The sequence below is a fragment of the Empidonax traillii genome, unplaced genomic scaffold (assembly GCF_003031625.1).
Source record: "Empidonax traillii isolate 1590-97213 ecotype Southwest subspecies unplaced genomic scaffold, ASM303162v1 scaffold360:size843394, whole genome shotgun sequence".
NCBI lineage: Eukaryota > Metazoa > Chordata > Aves > Passeriformes > Tyrannidae > Empidonax > Empidonax traillii.
The window spans coordinates 507,416-533,695 of record NW_020955553.1 but is presented as its reverse complement, the minus strand read 5'-3'; the positions used below and the strand labels follow the sequence as shown (position 1 = coordinate 533,695).

General features: G+C 40.5%; 1 long non-coding RNA gene across 5 annotated transcripts; it reads left to right on the top strand.

Annotated features, from left to right (window-relative positions):
- The first annotated feature begins 647 nt into the window (after positions 1 to 647).
- LOC114061792 lies at positions 648 to 24,590 on the top strand. 5 transcript variants are annotated; one of them, XR_003572221.1, is made up of 5 exons: positions 648 to 735; positions 18,859 to 18,985; positions 19,151 to 19,291; positions 21,761 to 21,997; positions 22,865 to 24,590. It is a non-coding gene; the product is annotated as an uncharacterized LOC114061792 (long non-coding RNA). The 5 variants fall into 5 exon arrangements; XR_003572219.1 differs by lacking the exon at positions 21,761 to 21,997 and having other exon boundaries at positions 18,862 to 18,985; XR_003572217.1 differs by lacking the exon at positions 21,761 to 21,997.
- The last annotated feature ends 1,690 nt before the right edge of the window (positions 24,591 to 26,280 follow it).

Below are 26,280 nucleotides of genomic sequence, written 5' to 3'. Positions count from 1 at the left end.
GAAATGTGTGTCTAAACTGACAGAGCCTCTGTAAATTTTAAGAAATATCTCAAGGAAAATAATAATAATGATCATAATAAGAATAACAGTAACGATAATAATAGACATTCTACACTGTTACGGATTTTACTTATTTAAACACAAATTTATGGAACTAGCCACGCACTAAAAATTGGAGAGTTTGGTACTGCAGTTGCTTTGGTATATATTTCAGCATTGTAATGGGCTACAACGAGACAAAGGAGAATATGAGTATATGGCAGTTGGTGTTTAGATTTGGGTGACGTTTTTGCTTGTTGTAACTGTCTTCGTAAAAAATCAGTCTTTCTTCTATCATGCTATTGAATTGCAGCAGATGTTGATATAGAAAAGCTGAAATTATTTAATAACCAAAATTAGAAGTGATTTTTGTAGCATATTTCTCATTACCAACCCCTTGACTGATAAGGAATCCTGAGGTCCAGGCTAAACTCACCCATGGTGTAGAATGGGTGAGAAAGAGTGAGATGATAGATGAACATATTTCTCACCTTTCTTTAGAAAGCAGTAGAAAGCAAACCCTTTCATAGTGCATGGAAAAGCAAGCTCAAACATAACACTACTGTCACACTTTTATTGTTTTTTTTTTTTGTTTTTTTTTTTTTTAAGAGGTTGCCCCTGAAGGAGGTTTTAGTCCAAAGGAGCTGCTCTTTGAAATGGCGTGTCCAGCTTTGGCGTTTGCCTTCTGAGGAAGAGGTATGCCCTTTGTCCCTCACCTGCAGATGGTTTGGATGCTTTTACTTTTCTGAAGCGAGCACTTCCCTGTGGGCTGCATTCAGAAACTGCTTTTCATAGCATTAATACAGAACCAAGTTACAAAAGCATATTAATCTAATACATTCCAAAATTCAAATATGTGTGATTAATAAGCATTATTATCTATAAATAAGGCTCTAATGATACTTTGGCAGTGTTGTAAACACAAGAATCAGAAGCAATTATTGTCATTATTGTTCTGCAAGTACTTTCCATGAATACCAAATGGATATTACTGTCCAGCTCCTTGGCACACAGAAATCCTGTAAAGAAACAGTTGTCAGTCAGTAAGGCCTGGCTGGCTGCTGTTAACTACATTTTTCTAAGATGCAGTATACCTAAAGACAAAGCCCCCGAGTTATTGAAATTAAGATGGTTGATTAAAAAAATTATTCTTTGTCTTTTGCAAGCCCCTAAATGATGGTGAATAAAGCCTATGATAAAGTTTTCACATCCCGTGAGATGAACTGTTTGTGTGATGGCTGTGATTAAAATTGGAAATGGATTCTCTGACAAAAAACCTGCCTTTCTTTATGTGAAATGCACAAAGGTAAGAAGGCCCCAGGTAAAAGGCGGTGTGTAAATAATGACACTCCCCAGCCGTAAGAGGTAGCCCACTGTTAGTTTTCAAGGTCATGGGATGAAAGGACCATTCAAGTCTCATCACATTTACCTCTCCCCAGTTTGTACTGGAGTCATGTTGTCGGTCAGGTTCCGCTCTCTGTGACAGCCCCACTCGCCTGCCTTTGGTAGTCTCACCTTCTTCACCAGACCTCTTTGCTTTAGACGGCACCAGCCAACAGCAGCATTTTGTGGTGGGTGTCATGTTGTTTTTCAGATGCCAGGGTGTCATCGCGAGCAGGAACAGTGTGGGTCTGACTCTCTGAATATGCAGAAAGAAAAAGTAAAAAAAAAAAAACCAACCAAACCCCAAACAGTAAGCTTTACTTTCCAAATGTGTTCAATTCTTCTTTCCCCTCTTCGATATTTGGGGCGTGCAGCACCCTATACCATGTGGTTTAACATTTTGTTCTCTATTTGTAGGTCAACATTTCCATGATTAAACTTCATCCTTTATTCAGCCTGTTCTGGCTAGGCTTTGCAGCACATGTGATATAAGCTGTTTTCACAGCTAGTAGGCCAAATCTTACTCTGAATAAGGGAGCCAAACATATGTGACTGAGTCAGACACTTAAATCAACTCCCTGGTAAATGGGAGATAACTCCAGGTGCAGTGATGAACACTGAGAACCAAAAAAGTGGGAAGGGTGGCCAGCATTCCTCTGTATAGGAAAAGAGACATTCTATGCACATAGGCAGTGAAATCATAGCCCTGCCCAAATTTTGTTCTCCCACATTTGCCTAAAGATACAGAGCCCTCTTCACTGGAGTTGCTGGGAATCTTTCCATTCAGGGTCAGGACAGTTTGGAGTAGACTCAGCTGCAGCCAGGCATGGGACAGGCTGTGCAGGAGGGGGACATGGTGGGAGGAAGCGAGGCCCTTCCTGAAGAGCCCACCTTGCATTTGCAGCATGCACAAGGAAGTTGCTGGGGGAACATGAAACACTTTGCCCATGGTATTGTGTTTCTTTCAGTTACCCTCTTTTCATTGCCTTTACCTGTCTCGTTTACTGACCAAGACTGGTGGCAGGTATCGGTTGCTTTAAGTCCATGGAGTTGGACTGGGTGACCTCTCCACTTAAATTTCTGGAAGTGCTGGCCACCCAGAGTGAGAGTTACCCAACCCAGTAATCCTCAGTGCAGAGGATTTGTGTTAAAGGACCCTCTTTCTGGCTGTGTGACCAGCAGCCCTCCTCCTGCCCTTCTTTACCATTGTCTGGTAACTGTTAAGTGCTGAGAAGCCTACAAGACTTGTCAGGCACAAACAGAAGAGCCAAAGGAGTAAAATGGGTGTCATAAATAATCCAGACCTGCTGTGTCATTGCTGTGTGACATTCCTGCCTGCACCAGGGCTGAACTGGTCTGGGATGTCAGGTTGCTACACAGCAAGTACCAGCGTTGACTAGAGTGAATAGCAAAGGAGAACTCCTGCAGCAGGTCCAGAGAGGACATATTTTCCTCAAATGGACATGGCTGTACCCATAATATTGCAGAGAGAAGACTGTGCTTTGTGTCTAACTTTGTATTGAACTATAGAATCACAGAGGGGACTTGGCAATGAACTGTTTCCCACAGGAAAAAGCTTTCCAGAGCTCCACTTGGGCTACCTCCCTCAGCTAAGGGAAATACAGGCAAAATAGATAGCAAGACTTTCAGTGACTTTCGCTTTTATCTTTTTTTTTTTTTCTTCATGGCACCCCTTCTTTAGCTTTTGTTCATTTGCTTTGGTTTTTCAATAGCTTTTTTTCATTTAGGAAAAAATGTATCCATCCAAAACTAAATCAAATTCTGATTTCTAGATCTTCAGTGGATAAGCCCAAATAATAATTACCATGGCTGTGCGAGTACTGTGCTATCCACAGTTTAGAAAGTCCTGTCCTGATAACGCACAGAGTAGCACACAGGATGAAAATGTATGCACTAGTCTGGGGCTTTGAGGACTGGCCTCATGGTTGGGCACATCCCTGGGCATGCATGCAGGCATCTGATCAGCTTCTCTGCCATTGCATTGGGAAGAAAAGCTGGCTACAAGAAGTTACTGAGGACTTAACAGAGGGCAGGTGCCTTCAGTGCTCCTCATGAGGTTAGGGGATGCTGTCCCGAATGAGGCACAGAAGCAGATGATTTGGTCCGGTGTGCCTGGTGACATGAAATGGTGCAAGGCAGGGGGAGGATGAATTGCACACTCCTGGAAAGCAATAGGGAGAGTAGCTTGATTTTGCCCTCCCTGGAATGAAAGTTAATCAAGAATACACTGGAATAAATCCCTACGTGCATCAAAGATACATCGGTGTCAAATTAGTGGAAAGGAGAGGGGAATTCAGGCCAACTAAGATCTGCTGATAGGGTCAAGTGGCATCCCTGTCCTTGGGTCTACCTTTTGGAAACACAAACTATACCTTGCTTTCACTTTTAAAAGTGAGCCAAATCCTGATGAATACAAAAAGCAAGAGGAGTAGAAGAAGCTGGGAAAGTTCTGTGATGAGAGTGAGAGAGGATCACAGCATGGTACAGTGATGTGAAGTTGAAGAAAAGAAAACAAAGATTTTTTTCTATCCTTTTTTTAGACAAAAGTGGTTAAGTCACTGTTTTCTTATGCTTAAATAACAGTCTTCCTCTTCCATGGTATAAAAGATCTTGGGATCTCACAGGAATGAATTAAGACTGTGGTATCAGACATAATTTCAAGTTAATGAAGAGACAGTGTGTTTTGTATTATCTTTTCTCTTGTTTCTGATTGTCTTTTTTGGGGGGTTGATATTACTGTAAGAAAATACATTTGTCTTTTGTTTCATTCTCCCCTGGTGACCTATTTCATTTAATTAGAAGGAAATGTATAATAGGAAATGAGTATCATCACACTGGGCTTCATCCAAAGCCTGTGAAATCATCAGGAACCTTTCCCAGGCTTTTCACCAGCACCAGGTCCAGCCTAGCAGAAAAAGGGGGCTATTTTCCCCTTATCTGGAAGAATGTGTGCTGCCAGCATAAAAATACTATAGTCCTCATTTTAAGGTCTGGCCCAGATACTAAGGAATGATTTTGCTACTGCATGTGCCTCTCTGTGCCACATGTTTCACATCTGCGGCAGCACATTAAAGGATAAAGATTCCTGAAACTTTAACTCTGAATATACATATAAAAAGAAGATACAAATTAAGGAAAAGATAAGAGATATTGATGGAAGTAGAGGAGATGCTCTTTAACATGCATATTATTGACTCAATAGATTGTTACGGCTTCAGAGCTATTAGGGTCTGCTGTGTCAATGTGTACTTAGGGACTGTTTAATATGCAGATGGTTGACATGACAGACTGGAGCCATTACAATCTATCATGTCAGGGGGGATACATGAATACGCACTTTGCCAACACTGTAAAAAGTCCCTTTAAAATGCAGGAGCAGTTTTAAAAAATATTTTAATAAGTTCGGATGCCCAGAGTCTGGATTTATCAGCAGCAAAAGTTATTTCCAAATTAAGTCATTTTCCATGTGGAATGTGCAGTCGGGAGTACAGGGTGTAATCTCAGATACACAGCTCCTATCAAATCTTGTAAAATTAGCTACTGCACTTGTGCATGTGTAGAAGAGATCAGAATCTATCTGTCGGTATGTGTCTTTTTGAAGAATATAGTTTTGTCTTTTTGAGGGGTAAGGGAGAATGTCGTCTCTTTTTTCATTCAAATAATCTTCAGTAGCAATTAAATAGCTTATGCTACCTAAGAGATCAGTTATTACAAGATAAGCAGCATGACAGTTTGGAAAACTGAATAAGTCTTTGATTATTTACTAAGTTTTGATATCTGCTATTTGCCTCGAAATGCTGAAAAGTGAAGTATAAGATACAAACATGAAAGACTCATTTGATCATCATAAGGAAAGGAATCAGTAGTTTTGCTTTTCTTTTCCTCAACAACTTATTTTTTATTAAAATAGCAAAGCCAAGTGTTGTGTTTAATAAGATATATTTTTTTCATTTGAATATCAAATGGAAAAATACAATTAAACTATTTCTGCTTTTACATTAATTGTAGGCTATATTTCAGCAACACGTATATCTAAGAAGCTCAGCATACACATTTGGTATATATTAGATGCTTCTAACAGATGCCCAGACCTCTTCCCCTGATTTTTAATGTTCTTTTTTATGGCAGTGATCCAGGGACATTTTAATTTGCAAGCCTGTGAACTTGGAAATAATACTTGTAGTGGGGCATTATGTCTAGTCCATTCCCTCTAAGTTTATTGTCACCTAGCTCTGATTTTAGCTGATTTGCTGGACTGAGTCGCACTGTGCAATTCCAGCAAAAAATTCACTGAGCAAAAGCTCTCTGCCTTGCAAATAATAGTAACGGTGCAATGTTATAAAGGCCTTTCCTCTTATCTGTGGGACAGCTGGGGGACAAATCTCGCAAAAAAGTGCGTTTTCAGACAAATGTGATGGCTGATTTTTGACAGCTCCTTTTGCTGCCTGGAGACCCCTGGGCCAGTCAGGATGCGGTGGCGATGGATAGGGCAAGTGCCAGGAGGTAGAAATGGACATTTCCCATAACCTGTACATATAGGTGCTTCTAGGTCTTCTGTGAGATTTCTGCAATGACACAGGAAAGTCAGGAAAAGCTTAGGGAAAAAGAGAGGTCTGGGAAAACCCAGGAGATGGCTTCTTCTTACTGCTGAATGAACTCACCCAATGAATTCATTACAGCTGAATGAATTCACCCTATGCTCCACCAGAAGTCCCTAGCAGGAGATGCCTCTCCCTGTGCTGAGTTACTTCAGCAACAAGGAAGGACCAAGGAACAGGAGCCTGAGCCACAGGAAATTGTATCAATGCAGCCTCAAACTGCATCAGTGCCAGTGGAAAGGTGCACCTTGCTCCCTCCCCAGCTCTTGGAAGGTGGGCACATCCCTGTGATTGCTCTTGGCAGTGGGTGGTGATCACGGCTGCAGGAGTTGTGGTCCACACAGCCCTTCTTGCTCCATCTCTGACCATCGTGGTGGTTGGGACAGGGGCACATGTGACTCTCCAGGGCTATCTGCCCTACTTCCCCAGAGCAGCCCTGAGAGCTCCACATCGCTCTCTGTGTACCCATGTGCAGGGAAACATCATCAGCTGAAAGAGGCACGTATGAGGGCGCGATGTGGAGTGCTGCATTACCTGGTCTAATCAATAAAGCGAAAATGTAGCTTTTTGACAGCACTTGTAATTTTGACTATTGCAATGGTGTGCCATTTCTCTGAATGCAGTATGCTTCTGTGCCCCATTAAAGCATGGCTGGCATTGCTTTCAACTATTCGCAAATGCTGAGATGTTGAAAAAAGTAACATTTACAAAAGATACATCTGGTGTATATTTACAAGGCTCAGGAATCATTTAAATAGTGCCTGTGCCATCACCATATTAGGAGAAAAGTTAGTCCCAGCCACATATGTGAAATCAGTAGTCAAACGTGTGCTCGTTCAAAGTCCACTGCTATGATAGAGGATTTTGGGGTATTAAATGTGAACATATCAACCTGGGTGTAACACCCGAATGAGATAAGGATAGATGCACATGAAATATGTGATAACTGCCTATAGAAACCTGTTTCAAATAGTGTGGTCAGAAGAGGGTTATGGATTTTGAGGAACGAATGCTTAAATTTTTTTTTATTAAAGAAGAATCTTTGGCTTCTCACTGTGAGATGCCATCATACCTTTTTCCTGTTCTTCAATGAAAATTGTAAGACCTACCTAGGAATCAAGAAAAAAGCTATTGAACAGCTTCCTTTATATCACATAACACGTCAAGGACAAAAAGGTGTTTGTCTCCTCCTGCCAGTGCAATACCACTTAAGTTACATTTGAAAACTATTTTTTAATTAATGCAATGGGTCATGTTTTCACTACACTAAGGCAGGAAATTCAAGGTAAACCAGATACTCCCTTTCTCAGTCACACAAACATGAATTAAGCATCTAGCATCAGACTTAATTTCAATTCTAGGTCTGTAATTGAATCTAGCTCAATGTGAACTTTTTTTCCTGCACCATCACATTGATATCTGGATGTTAGTGACATTATTTAAAGCAACAAATCAACCTATAGGACTGTGTTCAACTATATGTCATATTACAGTAAATGGAATAAAAAAAAAATGTTTCTTTTCTCTAGGGGCAGATTTGTTAAAGAGTTTTCATCTTTTGTCAAGATATTTAATCTTGGAATGTTTTAAAAAAAATGCAGTTTGTACAAGTGCAGATTTCTGCATGCACAGTTTGCCTGATTGCTAATTTGGCTGAACACACTTAGGCTTAAGACAGGCAAATGAGAGAGGAAAGATAATTTTTGTGTATATCCTTCTGAGTCAAGTGTGAGTCCCTGGACTCTATAAGGGAAGCAGGTATCCACTTTTAGGGCTGAAGGCTGTCACTCTAGATCACCCTGTACATCAGTCTCAGTCCATGCATGTCAATGAGAACAAATCCTAACAATGAGCTGTTGAGTGATGCCAGCAGAAATGCATGTCTCTGAAAGCTTCAGGGTTTTGGAGAAAGCAGCTGAAGGCATCTCGGTGGCGCTCACCAGTGCTGCCTAACTGAAGGAGGGTGAGATTTTGGCACAAGCCTCCCACGTAATGGACAATTTTGAACACACCTTTGTTTTCCACTAGGTTGAGTAAAGCTGGTATGGGACTATAGAATTAAGCCAAAATGCCCAGCCATGTTATTTCCTCAGAGGGGTTCACTACGGAACAACCTAACCTAAATTATTAGCACTACTACTAATTATTCATTGCTTTTAGTAAGCCTGTCACTCCCATCACAGTAGCAATCATGTGCTGGGATGTGTACTGCTTAGGACATCATACTCCTTTGGAAGTGGATGATTGTTTAATTGATAGATTGTAAAGATGGGCTGACCTATTGCCTTTTCATGTTTTGCTTTGTTTTTAGTTGCCTGGACTCTCGCAGCTCCTTAGTATCTTTTCTGATCCATCATGTCAGGCTGGCAGCTGTGCCTCTACACACTGCCTGCCTGCCCACCGTGAGCCAGATTTCACTCTCAGACGCTTGGCATACCCTCCTCCCTCCCTGTCCTCTCACTGGAGAGCTGATTTTGCCTGTACCTCTATTAAGTGGCTTGATTTTAATGGGAACAACTGCTTTCTCCCACGGGTCCTTCTCAATCCAGGGCACTAGGTGTGCAAGGACACAGGAGGGCACATTCCCAGATGTCCTTAGGTGTGTCCTACGTATCCGAGATCAGGCTCTTGCCTGACATCTGTGGACTGAGCCCCCCACTCAGCCAACTGAATGGTCCCATTCAGTACTGCGACCATTTTAATTTGGAGATCTTTCCTACACTCTATGTAACTTTTGCCCCCACTGTGGGCTCCCCACTTTTCTCAAGCTTAATTTCTCTGTGCCATGCAGGTTCTCAAAGGATACCATCCTAAACGAATAAACTCCATTTTACATTGGTCCACCTCAGAAATTTGCCTCAGAGGTTTCCACCTCCTCCCCAATAGTAGGGAAAAAATGATTGGAAAGTGGTTGAAATGTTGTAAGCAGATTTTCAAGAAGGAACAGTTTTTTTTTTTACTGCCAAGCTGTATAATAGGTATTTTTGAGAGGTCGTTAACTTCAACAGTATAGTCAGAAACAGTGTTACACCCCACACTGCATCCATCGTTAAGCAATTAAGTTACTCATAGGTTTTTACATTTATTTACCTTGATGGAAAGATATGTTTACTGAACCTGAGTACAAATCAACATGAGAAGGTGGAAGTTCAGAGTAAATTTGACTAATGATGTTGTGTTTTCATCCTTAAAAGAAAGAAAAAAAGCCTCCCTGCTTTTGATGCTATTTTATCTTCATTGGAAGGGATCCGAAATGATCCCAACTGTCATGTGAGCACTCAGTTAGGCTCAGATCCTCTTTGATTGCAGCTGAATATCTCTTTCCGTTGGCTCATACCTTCCCTTATACGAATACAGTGTACAGCACTTCAGGTTGTTTGTTGAACAGCGCTTTAACTCTTCCTCTGTGAATGCCCTCACGATTATATCTTTAAGTGAAATGTGGGCTGTGGCCACCTTTGCCCAAGGGGATGTTAATGTGGCCACATCACTCATGCGAAGGAAGAATTTCCTCTCGGTTTCGGAATAACTTCTAAAAGCCATATTTCTTCCAGTGAAACTTAATTCTCTCTCCTTTTTTTCAGGCCTGCTCTCTTCTCCAGTCTTGGTACACGGATTTTTTTCTCTCCAAGTAATTCCTCAGCATCCCCTTGAATGGCATCTACCACATGTGAGCATCCTCCACAATCTCTAAGATACTTTTGTTGTTTTTCTTCTTTGAACATTTGTTTTTTTTGGGGGATGACATTGACAGACATGAGGCCTAAGTCTGGAGATGTTCTGTGGGTAGAACTCACATTTATTTCAGTATGTCGAGCAGTTTTAGGATCTGATCCATACTGAAGACTAGCATGGCGTAATGAGGCCTGGGCATATACAACAATATGTATTCTAACACAGCTCACTCAAAACAAATATGTTCCCTTCTCCAGGGCTGGTATAAACAAACAATCTCCATTGTGTTCCGCATGGCTCTGCTGCACTGCCTCGCACAGAGCAAGAGTGTGGCTTCCCTGTTCACAAATATGGCATCTCCATCCTGTGACATGGAGCTTCCCACCGCATGCCCAGGCAGACCTGTACCTTAGGACACTGTCCTTAAAAAATGACATTAGGTCTGGTGTTAAATCCTAAATGCTTTATGAACAAATTTTTCTTGCTACAGATATAATTAAAACAGGGTCTTGTTTCTGAATGAGGTCCTCTTCAGTCTGACAAAACTGGCTCTGGATTGCACAGCTGGAAAGCAGTGAATCAGTGTAACAGTTTTTGCAACCTCCCCTCGTGCTGACCCTTGAAATCTTCTCCAATATCTAAATTTGCTTGCGATAAAAATTGGCAGCTGGGTGAAAAATTCATGATGACTCAAGGTGGAAACATTAGCAGGGGAGAGTTCAAAACTCATGTGTGAGATCCATTGTCTGTGTGAAGCGCAGCAAGTTTGAACCCAGGTGTTCCTTCTGCGATTGATCTCCGACTTTTATGCCATTCTGCAAAGCCATTACCCTCTCCTGTAACTTGTGCTAGAAGCGGAGTGAGCTGTTCTGGCACTGAAATGATTTCATTGTTAGGCTAAGTGTTACACAGATGGCATTCTTAAATGTAAAAGTCTTTTTATGATTCTTTCGATTTCATATTTATTTCATTAGATCATTATTTATGTTAAAGAGTCACTATTAATCTGAAACGTGCTCAGCTTGAAAGAAAATGTTGAGAGGAGTTTCAGGTATCTGATCCTTAATCCTTTAGTTTTTGTGTTTTGCATTTTCCTATTTAAAATGGTTTTTTGTGTCTCTAGGTGCTATGTGACAGATCCACACAAACAACAGAGGGGAAAGAGCCTCACTTAACTGATTAGAGGAGTGAAGCAGTGAAAGGGAATATGCACAAAGCGCTGCCAAGTTCACAGAGCAAAGGAAAAGATAAAAAAAGAATCATTTCACCGGCTTTTTTTTTTTTTTTTTTTTTTTTTTAATATATGGAGTAATGTGAGGTATTTCTTATACTAGCAGCAGGAGACAATTTTCAGACAAAAATGTGACTTCTTAATCAAGGGTCTCTAATTCAAAATATATTTATTTAATAAACAGTAATTATGATAGCAGCAACTACTCATTCATATCAATAATTCATTCAGAAGTAAACCATATCAACATATTAGCATTTATTTTTCCATTTAATAGGCTGTGATTTAAAATAAATGTAAATCATCATAATCATTCAGCTCCATATGCTGGGAAAGAAAAAGTCACCTTAAACCAGATGCATATTGTGAAAAAAAAGAAAAAAAAAGAAAAAGGGGAAGACAAGTTGTTCTAAAGAAACAGCATATGGGAGCAGATCTTAAGCTGGGCTAAAGATACTGTGCTTTGTAGATGTCAATGTAGTTTTAGTTTTGATATTAAGAAGAAATTCTTCACTATGAGGATGGTAAAGTACTGGAACAGGCTATCCAGAGAATACCCCATCCCTGGAGTTATTCAAGGCCAGTTTGGATGGGACTTTGAGCTGCCTGGTCTAGTGGAAGGTGTTTCTGCCCATGGCAGTGGGGTTGGAACTAGTCAGTCTTTAAGGTCCCTCCCAACCCAAACAAATCTGTGATTCTATGATTTAATGATAGTGAGGCTGAGTTATGCCAAATGAGATTCTAGTCAGTAATTTTCAAGAATAGGGTGTCACATACTGATTTATTTCTTTTAGAAAATACATAAATATGATTTCTCTCAGTTTTAATTGGAAAAGGCAATACCTGTGATCAAGAAAATTCTAGTCTGAAGATAGGGAAACAATAGGCTGTTTGCAAGTCCTAAGCTGGCTCTGCACTTGTACCTGCTTGTGTGCTTGGAGCTGTATTTATTTTTCCTGTCTCCATTTAGCCAAACCCTTTCCTGACTCTTACCCCAACTTACCCACATTATTTTGTCAGCTGACAGCTCATTTTAGCTCCCTAACCCATCAGCACTCCAGAGGCACTCCTGTTGAACACTTTTGTTTCTTTACCCTGTCTGAGATCCAGAAAGCGGCATTTGGAGGCTGTGAAGCAGGGTTGTACTTCTTATAAAAAATGGGTTTTCTTGCTTTGGACATAGAGAAAAAGCAATGAAGGGCTCAAGCCCTGGACAGCTACTGCTGTTACAGTGTCTCAAGCAGTTGGTGTAGGTCTAGTCTTGCTGCTTTTTTTGGTTTCTTTAGCTTTCAGTAGGTGAGGCCGTGGTGGGGAGTAGGGTGTCACTGCTCTGCTCGTTCTGTTCCCACATCCAAGCCAGCACCGATGGCCTTGCCACAGCCATACGACCCTCTTGTCCTCTGATGAGCTCAGCAAAGCCCTTTCTCTCCCACAGACAGAGCGTCGTGTATTCTGTAAGGCTGTGCACCACTCCTTCCCCTGAATTCTTGCAGCAGTGCTCTCAGAGGACTTAGAGAGTTGGTGGCTGCAGCCACAATGCTGTGATCATGGTGCAGGTTAACTCTGTAAAAAAGTGTTTTCATATCCTCGCAGACGAGTTTTGTCATCTGTATAGTTATTATATTACTCTTCCAAGGCTGCTGTTGGTGCTTTCCCAGCAATGACTGCCCCTGAACATGTAGCCTGCTGTGCATGGGGTTCTATAGTCTCAGGCAGTCAAGTTGCAGTGGTACTCGATTTATTATTTTTTTTTTCCCCAGTCTCTGCCATGCTTAATGCTGTTAGTATTCCTCCAACATTTTTTAAGGAGAAAAGAGAGTCATGTTTGATTTTCCCTATTTTAATAGAGAAGAGCCATGCTTTTTCCACAAGTTACTGCATTATTCCTCTCTCCGGTGTGGCTCTGATTTAGTGCTGGATGAAGCTCAAAAGGAGGATTAGTGTAGATAGACTCCCATATGCTTGGATGCATTTCTGAGCTGTGTACTCTTCTCACTGCTTTTGATGGAAAAAGCTGGGCTATAAACCTGATGAGAACAGGCTTCCATGAGAGATGTTTAGTATTTCCTGCTTCCATTTGGGCCAGAAATATGGCACATCCAGCCCCTTTTGGCCCTGTTGCTCTTGGTCATGGGCTTGCCTGAAATTTAGTAAATTGCAGTGGTGGAAAATGAATAGGGGAGTGAAAGGAAGTTGATTTTTCTCCACTTTAATATAGGCAAGATTAGGGTTTAGTTCCAGCTTCGGCATAAACTTTGCTGGGGGATGGACAGAGGTAGGATGTTTTTATTTTAATAGAATTGGTTCATCTGTCTTTTAGATGATTTCACTGGAGTGCAAGTCCATTTTTACGGTCCTGAGTAAAAGAACTCGTGCTGTTTTTTAAGAGGTGCACCTTCTGGGAAAATTAGAGCTGGCTGTAAAACTCTGACTGTATTGTATTCAAGGCAATTGGGAGCACAGGAAGCAAGAAAGAAGAAGAGAAAGATGAAAGAGGAAGAGAGGGAGGCTTCCCAAGGATAAGCTGCTACAGTGAGTCATACTAATCCTCCATGCATGGGGGGCTTCACTATACCTAATACCTGATCGTTTTTCTAGCTGGTAATCAAATTGTTAAATAGTGAAACAAGAAGCAGCACTGAACTTGATCCTAAAACTGTTGTTGTACTACTGTTTGGGGGTTTTCTTCCTTACTTTTTTTTTTTTTTTTTTTTAAGGATTTCCCAGTAGTACTGTTATCAGTTGATCATTTTTGCTGATTCTCCCTTCCATTACAAGGGTTTCCGAGTTTATGAATGAAAAGCTATGTTTTCTCAATCAAATCCTCCATTCCTTGGTCTATTAGCAAACTAATGTTAACTTACAAGATTTAACTGAAACCTTGGGGTCTGCCAGCTGGATGTTTGAGGAGTCTAAGCTGACTAGGTAAAGAAACACCTTTTTCACATGACCCAGCCCAGCTCCCACGTTGCCCCACAAGTTTCTATCAGTACAAAGGCTGACATTGTCTTCACAGAGCAACTCAGATTACGGTCTCTTCCAGCTGCATTGCCCCTGACCCCAATCCTGCCCTGGGCTGCCCATGGTCTGCCCTCCCCACATGTACAGAGACTTCAGCTGCAGCTCACTGCCTGCCAGCACTGTCTGGTCTTGAGGGTGGCCTTGAATGCATTTTAAAAGGCAGCACAGACGCTCTGTCAGGATAACACGGAATGATTATTTTAGGGCAGATTTTCCCCTAAAAAAATAATAGTTCTACATGTGAGCAGTTTGATCTTCACACAAAGGATTTATATAAGAATTCACTTCTCTCTGTCAGTGACAAAAAAAAAAAAAAAAGCATGCTGGTGGGATTTAGAGAAGTGTGTAGGCTAAAGGATAGCAGCAGACAAAAGGAAATTTTTCTTCTAAGATCGTCTGCACAGCTGGAACTCTGGTACCGTTGTGGTTTGAAAGCCTATAGGTGTTGCCTGGCTGGGGCAAGGGACAATGCCTCTTTCGTACCCTCCTGACATGCAAATGTGGCCAAAGGTTCTTACAGCAGTTCTCAGCCCCGTCCCTTTGTGAGTACACACAGATACATGCACATTACTTTGCTATCAAATGCCTGTTTTGGGGAATCAGCCACCCAGGAGGTAAGCTGTACATAAGTGATGTAAGCGTAAAGGTGGAGAAAAAAACTCTGTTTCCTTTACATGCTGAAGTAGATACAAACCAGCCAAAAGTTCACCTGGACTCTTAGGAATAGAATAGCTGCAGTGGCTCTAAACCAGCAGAAACCCAACATCCCTGACTCCTAGATGCCCTCCAAAAATGTGCTTATGTCTCAGGGCTGAGAGACTTAACAGTAGGTCTGCTAGAGAAACAGCCCTGACAGCCTAGCAAGAACCCAGCAGGATATGAAAGATGCTGCCCTGTGGCACCTGCACCTCCAAAAGTCTTTCTAAGGTCACGTCACCACCTACGAGTAGAGCACTGGCTAGCTCTGTCTTTGTGGCGTGAAGGAAATGCATGTATGAGTCTGGAACTGCTCAGATTTTTGTCTGTCTCAGGCTGGCCCCATTCAGCCAACTCTGCCCTTCCCAGAGAGTGAGTCCCAGATCCAAAGACAGATCCTAACGATACAGCCTGTGTACTTGCTTCTGATATAGCATGATGCTTAAAAACTGAATGTAAGCAGGGATGAGGCTTTAGATCTTCCTCAAATCTCAGTGTAACTTTGAGGTTGTCAGACAGTACTGAAGTGAAAGATCTAGAGTAGGAAAATTAGTGAACACAAAAGTCATGATATTTACTCAGTTTATGCATTTTCTCTTTTTTTTTTTCATAAAACCTGCATAACTGGCATGTAATTGTTTTACTAAGTGAGTCTTGAAAGCAAAAATCTTGATAGCTGTCACATATCTTCTTTGTAGTAAAGTGTGTTGCCCTCAGAAGATAATCAGTAGAACTTGCTCAAAAAAACTTAATCAGCAGAACTGAGCATATTGTCACTGCTTAACAAATAATAAATTATAACAGCGGTTCCTTTTGACACAACCTATCAAACTTTTTCTTTCTTTCCAGGATGCCTTACTTACCTCTGTTTAGGATTTAATATTTACTACAACTCTGTTTTTTATGGTTGAGAGGACTGGCAATACAACCTAACAGGGTGGAAGTATTAACTGAAATGAAATTTTGACAAATGGAAGAAAAAGACCTCCAAGAAAATTCTTGGGCTTATAGGTCTTAAAAACTGAATTAAAGAAGAGATTTTATCAGTTCTATTGTTATAATGTAAAACACTCTGCTTACAAGTTAGCAGAATCACATTTAAATTTCCTGATAGTCTGTTTTTTTTAAAGACACTCATTAGGCTTTCTTTACAGAAGGATGAATGTATCCAGAAGCATGTCTATTATTATTAATGACTTTTATTATAAGGAACCTGGATAGCTCAGAGAATTAACATACCTGTGGTTATCACTTTGTCACCACTGTAATTTGACCTGGTCTGGGAGTTACTGGCAATCATTTCATTTGCTGTTCATTTGATAGTTTTTATGCAATTTTTTTGGTGAGTTTTATTCATTTTCAACAAGACATGTATTCACTTTATAGAGAAAACCACCGGGTCAGCTCTAAGCTGCCACTAATTGTCATAGGCTTAAATGGACCCATTTCAATTTAAACCAGATGAGGATCTGACCAATGATCACAACTGGCATTAATTAGCAGATGTGTTATCAGAATCCGTGGAAATGTCCTGGGTTGAGTGACAAGAGAAACGCTCAGCTGCTGCAGCTGGTGGAGCCGTGCCAGTTTGGAAGCTGACGGCGCAGCACCCGATGCTGGCAGGTGGAAAGTCCAGGTCACCCCTGACAGAGTCACAGTGGTGGCTTCTGTCACAAGTCTCCATGTAGAAGGAGCTGTGGAAGGAGCCCAGAGCACCAGACAGCTGGTTGTATTAAAGCAGAAGCAACACAAGGCACCTGGGAGGGGGAAGGCAGGGAGGGGAGGGAGGGAGAATGTAGCGTTGAACTGACTCATCCTGAGGCTGGGTTTGCACAAGAGATTACACTGCTAGTGAGAAGGGAGAGCCACTAGCAAATGTGTTGGGGCTCTGGCTTTCCATATGCCCATATGATCGGGCACTCCAATGCCAGTTGTGCATGTGTGGCAGAAGGGTGGGGCAGACACATCTAAAAAGAAGGGACTGTAAAAAGCAGTTGGCTTTCACAGAAGCAGCTACTGACAGTAGCAATGCTATTATGGCTGTAAACTAGGGGTTCAGATCATAACTAGAGGAGTGTCTTGAGCAGGTGATGGGGATGAATGAAGAGTAGGAATTGGAAAAATTTGAGAGGCTGCACCTTTATTGGGAAAAAAGAGCATAATACTCTCCCACTGCATTTGTCTGAGTGCAGTGTGGGTTAAAACCAAGCCAATAACCTGTGCAGATGCTAATTGCTCAGTAGCAGCCCTTTCGTCTTCTTTCTCATGCCCACATACCACCATAAATTGGTGAATAGACACAAGTTGCCAAGCTGATGGTGTGGGACCTCTGTAAAGATTTACAGCCTCTCAATATTTGCAGGACAAACCTGGACCTCAGGTAGCTCAGGAAGTAATTTTTTCAGCTGCTGACACAGTTTCAAAATTTGCTTAAGTAAATCGACCTCATGCAGTTTGATTCACCGGCAAAAAAAATATCTTTTCATTATGTGATCTTTTCATGGTAACTCAGAAAGGAAGACAGCAGGATAGTGAGAATTAAATAGTACTGGGAATGGAGAAGTCTTTAGACTGGTTGCAAACCTCTGACCAAGTTGATGGGAAGATGCAGAGTATTTGAGGAAGGTGCCACCACCTGCAAAATTTTGTCACCCTTCCTGTACACTTCTCCCACCACTTAAAGTAAGATATGAAAATTTTTTAGTGAAAAATCTGGGTCCTTCTCTGAATAGCTGTCTCTGGACCCAAAGCCTCAAAAGGGGATGACTGAGACTCATGTGGGATATAGATGTCCAAGCACAGATTCCCAACCCACACACAAGTTCACCTGAATTTCTGATAAGAAGAATCTTAAGACATCTAAAATCCATATTCTGCTCCTGCCTCTGGCCAGTCACCAGCTCAGCTGAGTGGAACTTCCCGACTGTTAATCCTGATTCACCTCCTCAAACTATCCATGCTTTGCCCACGTGTCTACAGAGAATGTCCTGGCAAAGCACGTGTAACACAGGATCAGGACTGAACAGTACAAAAAGTACAGCAGCCATGTTCACTGTCATTCAAAATAAATATCTTCAAAGTCCACCCAAGCCCTTATCTCTTATCTGCAATGAGAGCAGGAACCCTAGCTAGGAAGCTACGAGCTAAATATTCCTGGGGGAAGAGGTTTTCCGTACTTCCTGCAGAAATGGTGCTGAAACGCATAAGGTTCTCTGGGAGGAGTTTAAGGCAATAAGGTGGAGAATAAGATACAATCTCCAGCCCTAGTCTGCTGAATTAGCTTTTTGTTTTGGATTGGTGCAAGATAGAGGATCTCTTTTGGTATACTCATTGCTGTGTAAGATGTTTCTTAAACATTGTCTTCTCAGCCTAATGAAAATACAGTGATTTTTCAGAAAAATCAGTAGAACATATCCTCAAAGGATATGATGATTATTGGAGTTTTAATTAAAATAGCAGGTAAAATAAGTATTATGGTGTGCTATTATTTCTAAAATAACAACAGAATAAAGATGCCCATTTCTTTCCAGAGTGCAATTTTCTAAATGAAAAAGTAAACATTAATATCTGCAGAGATCTTACTGATCTTGTACGATAATTTAGAAAAATATCCCTATTAGGGATAGTTATATATGCTTTTTGTTGGAAATGCAATCACAGGATATGCACATAGCTGCAATCTGTAGACAGATTAAGTAAATTAAATCACTCAATGTCTTTTTTCAATAGCTCTAAAGTTAAAAGTAATTTGCAAAGAAAATACTCAGTTTCAATTGGTTTGTAATATCTGTTAATGATCTTTGGAAAAATTTCTGATAACATGCAGGAATTCCCTCAGGGACAGGGTTGTGAATAAGTGGATTTTTTTAAGTTTGAGATGTCATTAGCTAGTGATTTCTTTGAAGTAAAAAGCTGTTACAGAATAAATTGCAGAGGTATACAAGTGAACAGGACAATCATTTTTATGAATAATATACATTATTTTCACTGTGCTTTCTGCCCTCCAAAGAAATAATTTACAATCTAACTTGCCATTACAAACATCCTGGAATTACAACTGCATGTGCATTTTGTGCTTACTTTATGTACATACTCTGACTCTATGTAAAAGTACAGCTTGCTAGTGTCAAACCACTGGTATAAGGAGCTGATTTGCTCCTATTATTTTTTTTTTCCTTTTCTTTTCCCCCCCAGTAGATAACTTTTTCAACCCACAAGACTAAAACAACGTCCCTTAACTGAAATGACTCCAGAACAGCTATTATCTAGAAGACATCCTCCTTGATTTCTTGTGAGGCCTGTAAGATGACCGAAGCTGTAGGTAAGTGCAATCACAGAAAAAAGGACCTCTATTCTCTCGGTACCTTCTTAGCATTCACATATTCTTAGCAGTTCAGAGACAAATCAGATATCTATCATGCATCACCACAATAAGGTAACATTTCTCAGGGCAAATGAGATCTCCTGGCTTCTGTCCCCACCTTAGGATGTCTGAATTAGAAGAAAGCCAGAGACACCACAGAACACACATGCCCATGGGGAATGCTGTCCTGCTTCTGAGGTTCAGATATACAACTCATCCATGGGCAGCTGAGGATGGACTTTCTGTCTCCACAGGTTTCTCTGGGTAGGTCTGGGGTTTAGAAGGGGACTGGGGATTCTCTGAAGGGGTGCTGGTCTGGTAAAGGGGCACTAGGAATCCCATGTGTACTGTCACACAAATCCAAAGATATAGCTAACTGCAGCCATTGAGCTTTGATTTCCTCACCTTTCTTCAAATCTTTTCTGCCCAAGACCTTACTGACCTGCTTTTTCCTGATCTGCAGGTAGGGCTGAAGACACACCAGCTAGCATGAGTATGACTCTTGCCTCCAGGGTTCCCACACAGGGCTGGAACTGAAAGGATTTTTCCAGATCTAGAAAGAGATGTTATAGCCACTTGTTTGAAAAACCTCCTAGATTTTCCTGATCCTCTGAAGGGCCAGTGAAGGAATCCATATATGCCCTGATAATCCATCAGTAGATCAGAGAGCACCTTGCTTCTCATACGTAGATGTTTAATGATGCTCTGCAGTTACTCTGAGAGTAGTGGGCCTTCCCAGCTGCTCCTTAGCAGCCCCTGGCATTGGTCAAGATGCCTGGATTTTGGCAGAGAGCAATACCAGACCAAATATATAAGGAGATTCTCCCTCCTCACTGTGCATTTAACAGTGTCATGGTTTACCACAGATGAAGGTGCTGTCTTGACAATGTCTATTGACTGGCACACACCATGAACCACCTAGATCATTAGACATTATTACATAACAGCATCTAGCAAAACTAACAGATTTTTTAAGGCCAGGAGCAACCACTATTGTCATCTAATCTTATCTTCTGCTTAATGCATGCTACTGAATTTAACCCAATCTGAACTTCGTGTGAAGATTTGCTTTTATACCTAAAAATGTGTTCTTGTTTACAAATACTGTGTTATTTCTCTCAGTACTAACTGTGCAGCAACAGGTTCCATTAATTAACTGTACATTGTTTGGAAAAGCAACACCTCCTATCCGTTTGAAATTCAATACCTTTTCGTTTCACCTTGCAGGATAGGAAAGATTTTTTTTCCTTTGCTGCTAATTAAGTTTGAAGATCATGAGGATGAAATGTTATTTGTATTATAGTCATTCTTAAGCAGATGAAGCCTGGAGATCCCATCACACAAAGTAAGGGAGGCTGTGCAAATTCTTCAGGGCTCAGACTATTTTAATAGACAAAAGGCACATTTTTGAGGAAGACAAGTGATTTAACAGAAAAGGTTGCCAGTCAAGTCAATGGATTCGTACCTTTCAACCACCTGTGACTTTCAGAAGTTTTAGAGAAAGGTAGGGAAAAGCAAAGTTTCTAAAAGAACAAAAAAGTAAGTCAGGGATATTGTCAAGTCCCTGGAAAAGGACTTTTCACTTTTCCTGTAGTGACAGGACAAGGGGTAATGGCCCTTAACTGAAGAAGATTCGATTTAGATTAGATATTAGGAAGAAATTCTTTACCGTGGCAGTGGTGAGGCACTGGAACAGGATGCCCAGAGATGTTGTGGACTCCCCATCCCTGAAAGTGTTCAAGGCCAGGTTCCTTGGAGCTCTGAGTAACTCAGTCTAGTGGGCCACGCCCTTACTCATGGTGCCAGCTTGGAACTAGAACTTAAGGTTCCTTCCAACTCTAACCATTTTAGGATAGTATGATTTAATATACGAAAAAAGGTGTTACTTAACCGTGTGTTCTGTCCCCTGCCCATGGGTCAGATTGGCCTTCAGTGGCTGAAAGTTTGATTCATACAAGGGCCTAGAGCCTTCCAGAAGAACTGCTGGGGTCCAAGGATGACATCTAGATTAACTCAGACAACAACATGTGTTCAAATTTTATGAAGGGGGTTCATTCAGTTCATGCATGATTTGAATCATAGAACGATTGAGGATGTCTAAGATTGTGGAGTCCAACCATTAAACTAACACTACCAATTCCACCACTAAACCATGTCCCTAAGTTCCATATCTATGAATGTCCCATGAGGATAAATCTTCCCTGAGAGACTAGATAACACTTATGTTCTTTAACTTTTCTCAAGAAATTTCCCATCCTTTTGACTTTTATCATTTTTATTACCACTCCCCTAGACTTGTTCTATTTCCACTTTCTTTTTTTCAGGAATGAGGTGACCAAATTTGAAGACAGTATTCAAAGTGAGGATGTGCCACTGATTTATATAATAGCATTATAATATTTTCTATATTATTCTCTTAAACTCTTATCTTTGTACAAACCCCATAAGATTCTTTTAATTCTTTGAACTTCAGTGTCTTTTAACATCTGTAGTTTACTCTGATCACATTTAACAAAGGAATAAAAGGCTTCATTTTTCACATAGAATTTTATTTATTGTTTGAACTTTAGAGGAGAAATTGGTTAACTTACAATTTAAAATTCTTGGCAATGTAGACTATTGGGCAAGAATTTAATTATCAGCCTTTCTATCCTTACTGTAAAATGTGTGAGACTGAAAGTTGGTGTGTAAGGTCTTGACTCAATAGACTTGTCTTTTGTCTTATAAATGCAGACAAAGACCTAATATTGAGCTGGCAGCATCCTCAGAGACATCAGAAATGTTATTCACCTGTACCTTCTTCCTGATGAAACATACTGGAGCCATATATTTATATGCTGTTCAACCAGGACCATGCACGTGTGCAAGCAGTACCTGACTTCTGCAGTCTCCCATTTACTGTACCACATACCTCCACACCGGATCAGAGGAAGACCCCTTTGAAAATGAGGCACTTGATGATTGCAGAGGGTAAGGATCTTGCTCTCATGTCACAGCTTGGCGTTATGCCTTCATCAGGGTATTAGAAAAGGCTCAGGGAAAATGGTTACAGCCATTCTATTGCCTAAGACACTTCCTGCAGCTACTGCCTTTCCTTAGAATTACCAATCCAAGTGGTGACCCTGCCTGACCCTACTTATCTTGTAAAAGCTGACAAGATCACAGCCTGAAGCAGTATAGCCACAGGCTCAATACCGGCTACCAAAATGTCTGTTTAGTATTTTCAAGAAATTCTGCTCTAAAGATTTACAATACCAGCTGCTAGATATATGGACAACACCAGCACACAGCCCTGATCCCTGAACATTCAGCCCCACTTACACAGAAATTTGTGTCTCTCAAGGGGCCAACACTGAACTGCTACAAAATAGTGATTCCCTACCTGCAAACAGACTGGGTTTTAAGCACTATTTGATTATATATACACTAAGACATTTGGTAAAAGTATTTGAAAACTAGCTTGAGTTCAGAATTCACTGTTAGCTTTTTTCATCAGTTGCGTTACTGCTTTAGCAACAGAAAGAGCTCTACTATTTCTGTGTAATACATTTTTTTAGTTCAGTGTAGAGAATTTTCTTCATCCTTCCATGACCAAAGTAGTTTTTCATCAGAAGTTATTTTTAGATGAACTCTAAGTTTCTTCCCTAGCAAACATTTTAGCTACACTGTATGAAAGCAAATGCACATTTCCCCAGATATCTCTAAGGATAAACACAGGTTGAAATATCCAAAAAGTACTTGGGGAACAATCTGGTTTAGTTGCATATACGTTCATATAGCGAATGCAGTAATAGTTCTTGCAGAGTAGTGTGGGTTTTTTAATCCTTTTCTTTTTAGAACTGCAAAGACATGGAAAAGACATTGAGGTCCTGTTGCTCCTGTTGGAAACTTCTGTTGGCTGCAGCATGAGTTGGATTGGACCCAGAGAAACTGAATACACACAAGTAATGATGAGTTGGTCATACAAGCAAGGAAAATCACAGATAACAGGTGCACACCAATTAGCAATGTACCTTTTAGGTCATCCAATACAGCTCCCTGTCACAATGAGATTGTTTCTTATGGTATATTTTTGTGGGTTTTTTTTGTGCCTAGATTAAATGCACTAGTGATGTCATGTCTTTAGGGATAGGTTGTGCATCCTACAGTATCTTTTATCGGGAGTTTTTTTCCTTTCTTAACCTCATCATATTTCTTCTTTTTATAACCTTTGCAAATTTCCTTCTTTCCTTCATTGATATCTTTTAACTAGTGTGATGTTGTGTTTAGTTAACATTAAGCCAACCCATAGATATTTGGCTCACTTAATCTTCCCTAACCTAGAAGCCCTTTCAGTTTCCTTGTTACTTTTCACGTATTCTAGTCACAATACTGCCTGTCAGTATCTTTTTTAGCTGTGAGATTCTAAAGATGTTTCTCTAAACTAACAACAGATCCAAAGTAGAGCTGAGCACCCTTTGTGTCTCCTCACTGAAAATCCTTCCTGATGTGCCCAGAGGAAACCTGCCAGCACTCTGAACAGGCACACAGGTACAGTGCTCAAACCACTTCCTTGGTGCCACTTACTCTATTGGCCAACAAAATCCTATTGAAACAGTTGACTTAGTAGTTCAAAAAACAAATGCATGTCATTATGGAGTTGTCTTATTTCTCATAATGTAAAAAAGACAGAGTAGTAAGATAAAAAGACCTTTGTTGCTGTTTTTGAGATTTTCTAGTTCTTGGTCAGGGACATCACATTCTAAAATTATGGAAGACGTCATCTTCCATAGCTATGTCTGAGTGCTAGGAAAGTACATTGTAGCAAGTAATTATATCCATAGTCACAAGCCTAGCTGTTCACCTCAGGCAATAAATTCTGATCTACAAACAACGCTCCTTTAGTGCTAAATGTGATCTTGATTGTAATGGACTGTCTTTACGTTAGTATTCTGTTGGATTGGCGGAATATAATTTTAATCTGCTGTCTTTAAGTTTTCATTAAGGAATGTTTCAGCTACCCGCAGCCTCATCCGATGATGTTTACTGATATCAACTAGCTTGATCTTCCTCCATGTGCCAGCAGGGACTTCTTTAAATTGCTCAACTGTATGGAACATTGTTTTCAAGTTTAATACACTTGGAATCGACCTTTTAAAGTAATGGCATCTCTAAATACAGTGTATATACATAGTGCACACATATACTTTTGCATTTATATGTGCACGTGTGTGTATGCTTATATATATGTAAGTGCACACATATATATGTGGAAATGCTGATCCTATTCACCTTGTTTAAATCCTTACAGCTAGTATTAACACGAATGTGCTGTTAAATTGGCAGTGTTATACATTTTTGTTGGAGTTTTCTTCTGTAACATAAAACCAGAGAGATAAGCTGTGAAACTCGTGCAGCTGATGACATAATTCTAGAATCTCATGATGCTGAATCTCATATTTCTAGGAGTGTGGGATGGATGTTCCTTGCTGAAATAATTATACTGACTATTGCAATATATGTTTCGTTGTTTTCATGTGGGTACTGAGAAGTCCAAACCATTAAACGCGAATGGTACAATGAATCCTGTGTTCCTTATTTATTCTAAAGAAGGTAATAAATTTATATGGTTTAATTGTGTAATAAAGCCAAGTACTCTAAGAATCTGTGATGAACATAGCAATAATCTGTGCAAATATGCATATTTACTTTTAATAATGATGTCCAGTTGTACATATATGCATATAAATATGTACACATGTATATATGTATATACAAATACACATAGACATATGCACAAATTAAACAGAACCAATTAGAAGGTGGCATAAATAGATTCAAAGCTTACCTGTTATGGCTGTGTGAAGGGATAATTTGAGCTACAAGGACATGAAAGAAAACATAGCTCAATACACTCCATTGGCTCATTCTCATTATGCTCAACAGTGACAGGCTGTATGCTAAGATGGGGTACCAGCAGACATTCGTAATGACAGCTGGTTCAACACAGAGCTTTCAAAATAGTGCAACACCCCCAGCTTCCTTCCAAATCTTGGTGTTTGCCAGCACTTAGCTGAGGCTGGTTCTTAAGGTCAGATGTTGAGATGTAAGTTATTCAGAAAGAATTTGCTTCTTTATGGCTGAACTGTATATATATTCAACATATAGGCTCTTTGTTGCCCATGAATTTGCATTTGAGCTCTTACATGGATTATGCTTGTCCACTACCTGCAAAAATGATGGATGTTTCTCCCCGATGCTGTACCCTATTTGCCTGAGATGTCCTCTGTTGAGTTCTCTTGTGGGCTACATAAACTGAGACTCAGATAGTAGCTCTTTCTTTTTCTTGGAACTGAAAAACCCCTCAGCATCTCTGTTGAGTAATGGAGGAAAAGCAGCTTCCCTTTAACATCACCCACATCTCACCCACCATGCTCAACCAAATAGGAACACAGCAAAAGAACTCACCAAACGACCAAACTTCAGTTGTCATGTGTGACTTTTCCTGGTGGATGTATATAGAATCTGGAAATAAACATCCTCCTACTTTGGAGGGAGAAGCAAACAGGGTTTATCTATTTGCATTTGAACTCAGTGAAAAACACCCAAGCACGGAAAGTGTACTTGAGGGTAAGACATGAACAACAGCAAAGCTAAATTTCACTAAGCTAAATTCAAGTGAAATGTGCCACATTTTTATAATTACTACAGAGAACATGTGCTAATTAATTGTTATGCTGTGCTGCTGAAATAGTTAAGTATTCCATATGGGGCAAGTAGGGGAGGTTACTGATGCTATTGACTTTGCTTAGAAGCCAGTATGTGGGGAACACGCCATGAACAGCGCTGTGAAAATGAGAGTGGTGAACTGATTTGGTCTTAGAAATTACTTTTCAGAGTAGTTACAAAAATATTTTAAAGCTAAGATAAATTTTAGTTGTACTGGATTACTGGACTGCTAAGTGCGTGCATTGTGTTCAAAAAGCAGGCTTTTATTTGCCTTATCACTTGGGGACACCAAGCACTACGCGTCATATCTTCAGGGGAATTCATACTAGTAGTAGTGCTGCTCTTTGAGGATCTTCAAAACTGCCAGGACACTTCTCTGTAAAAGAAATTAAGGGGACATGAGCATCAGGAGGCTTCAGCAAAGCATTGACTGGGTACCCAGCCTCTTGTGGAGCTGCACTCTTTTCTGAAGTGTTGACCCTGCTTTAGTTGGAGTTGCATCGGGGGAGATGTTGAGGTGAACAGAGTGGGTCTGCGCTCATTTC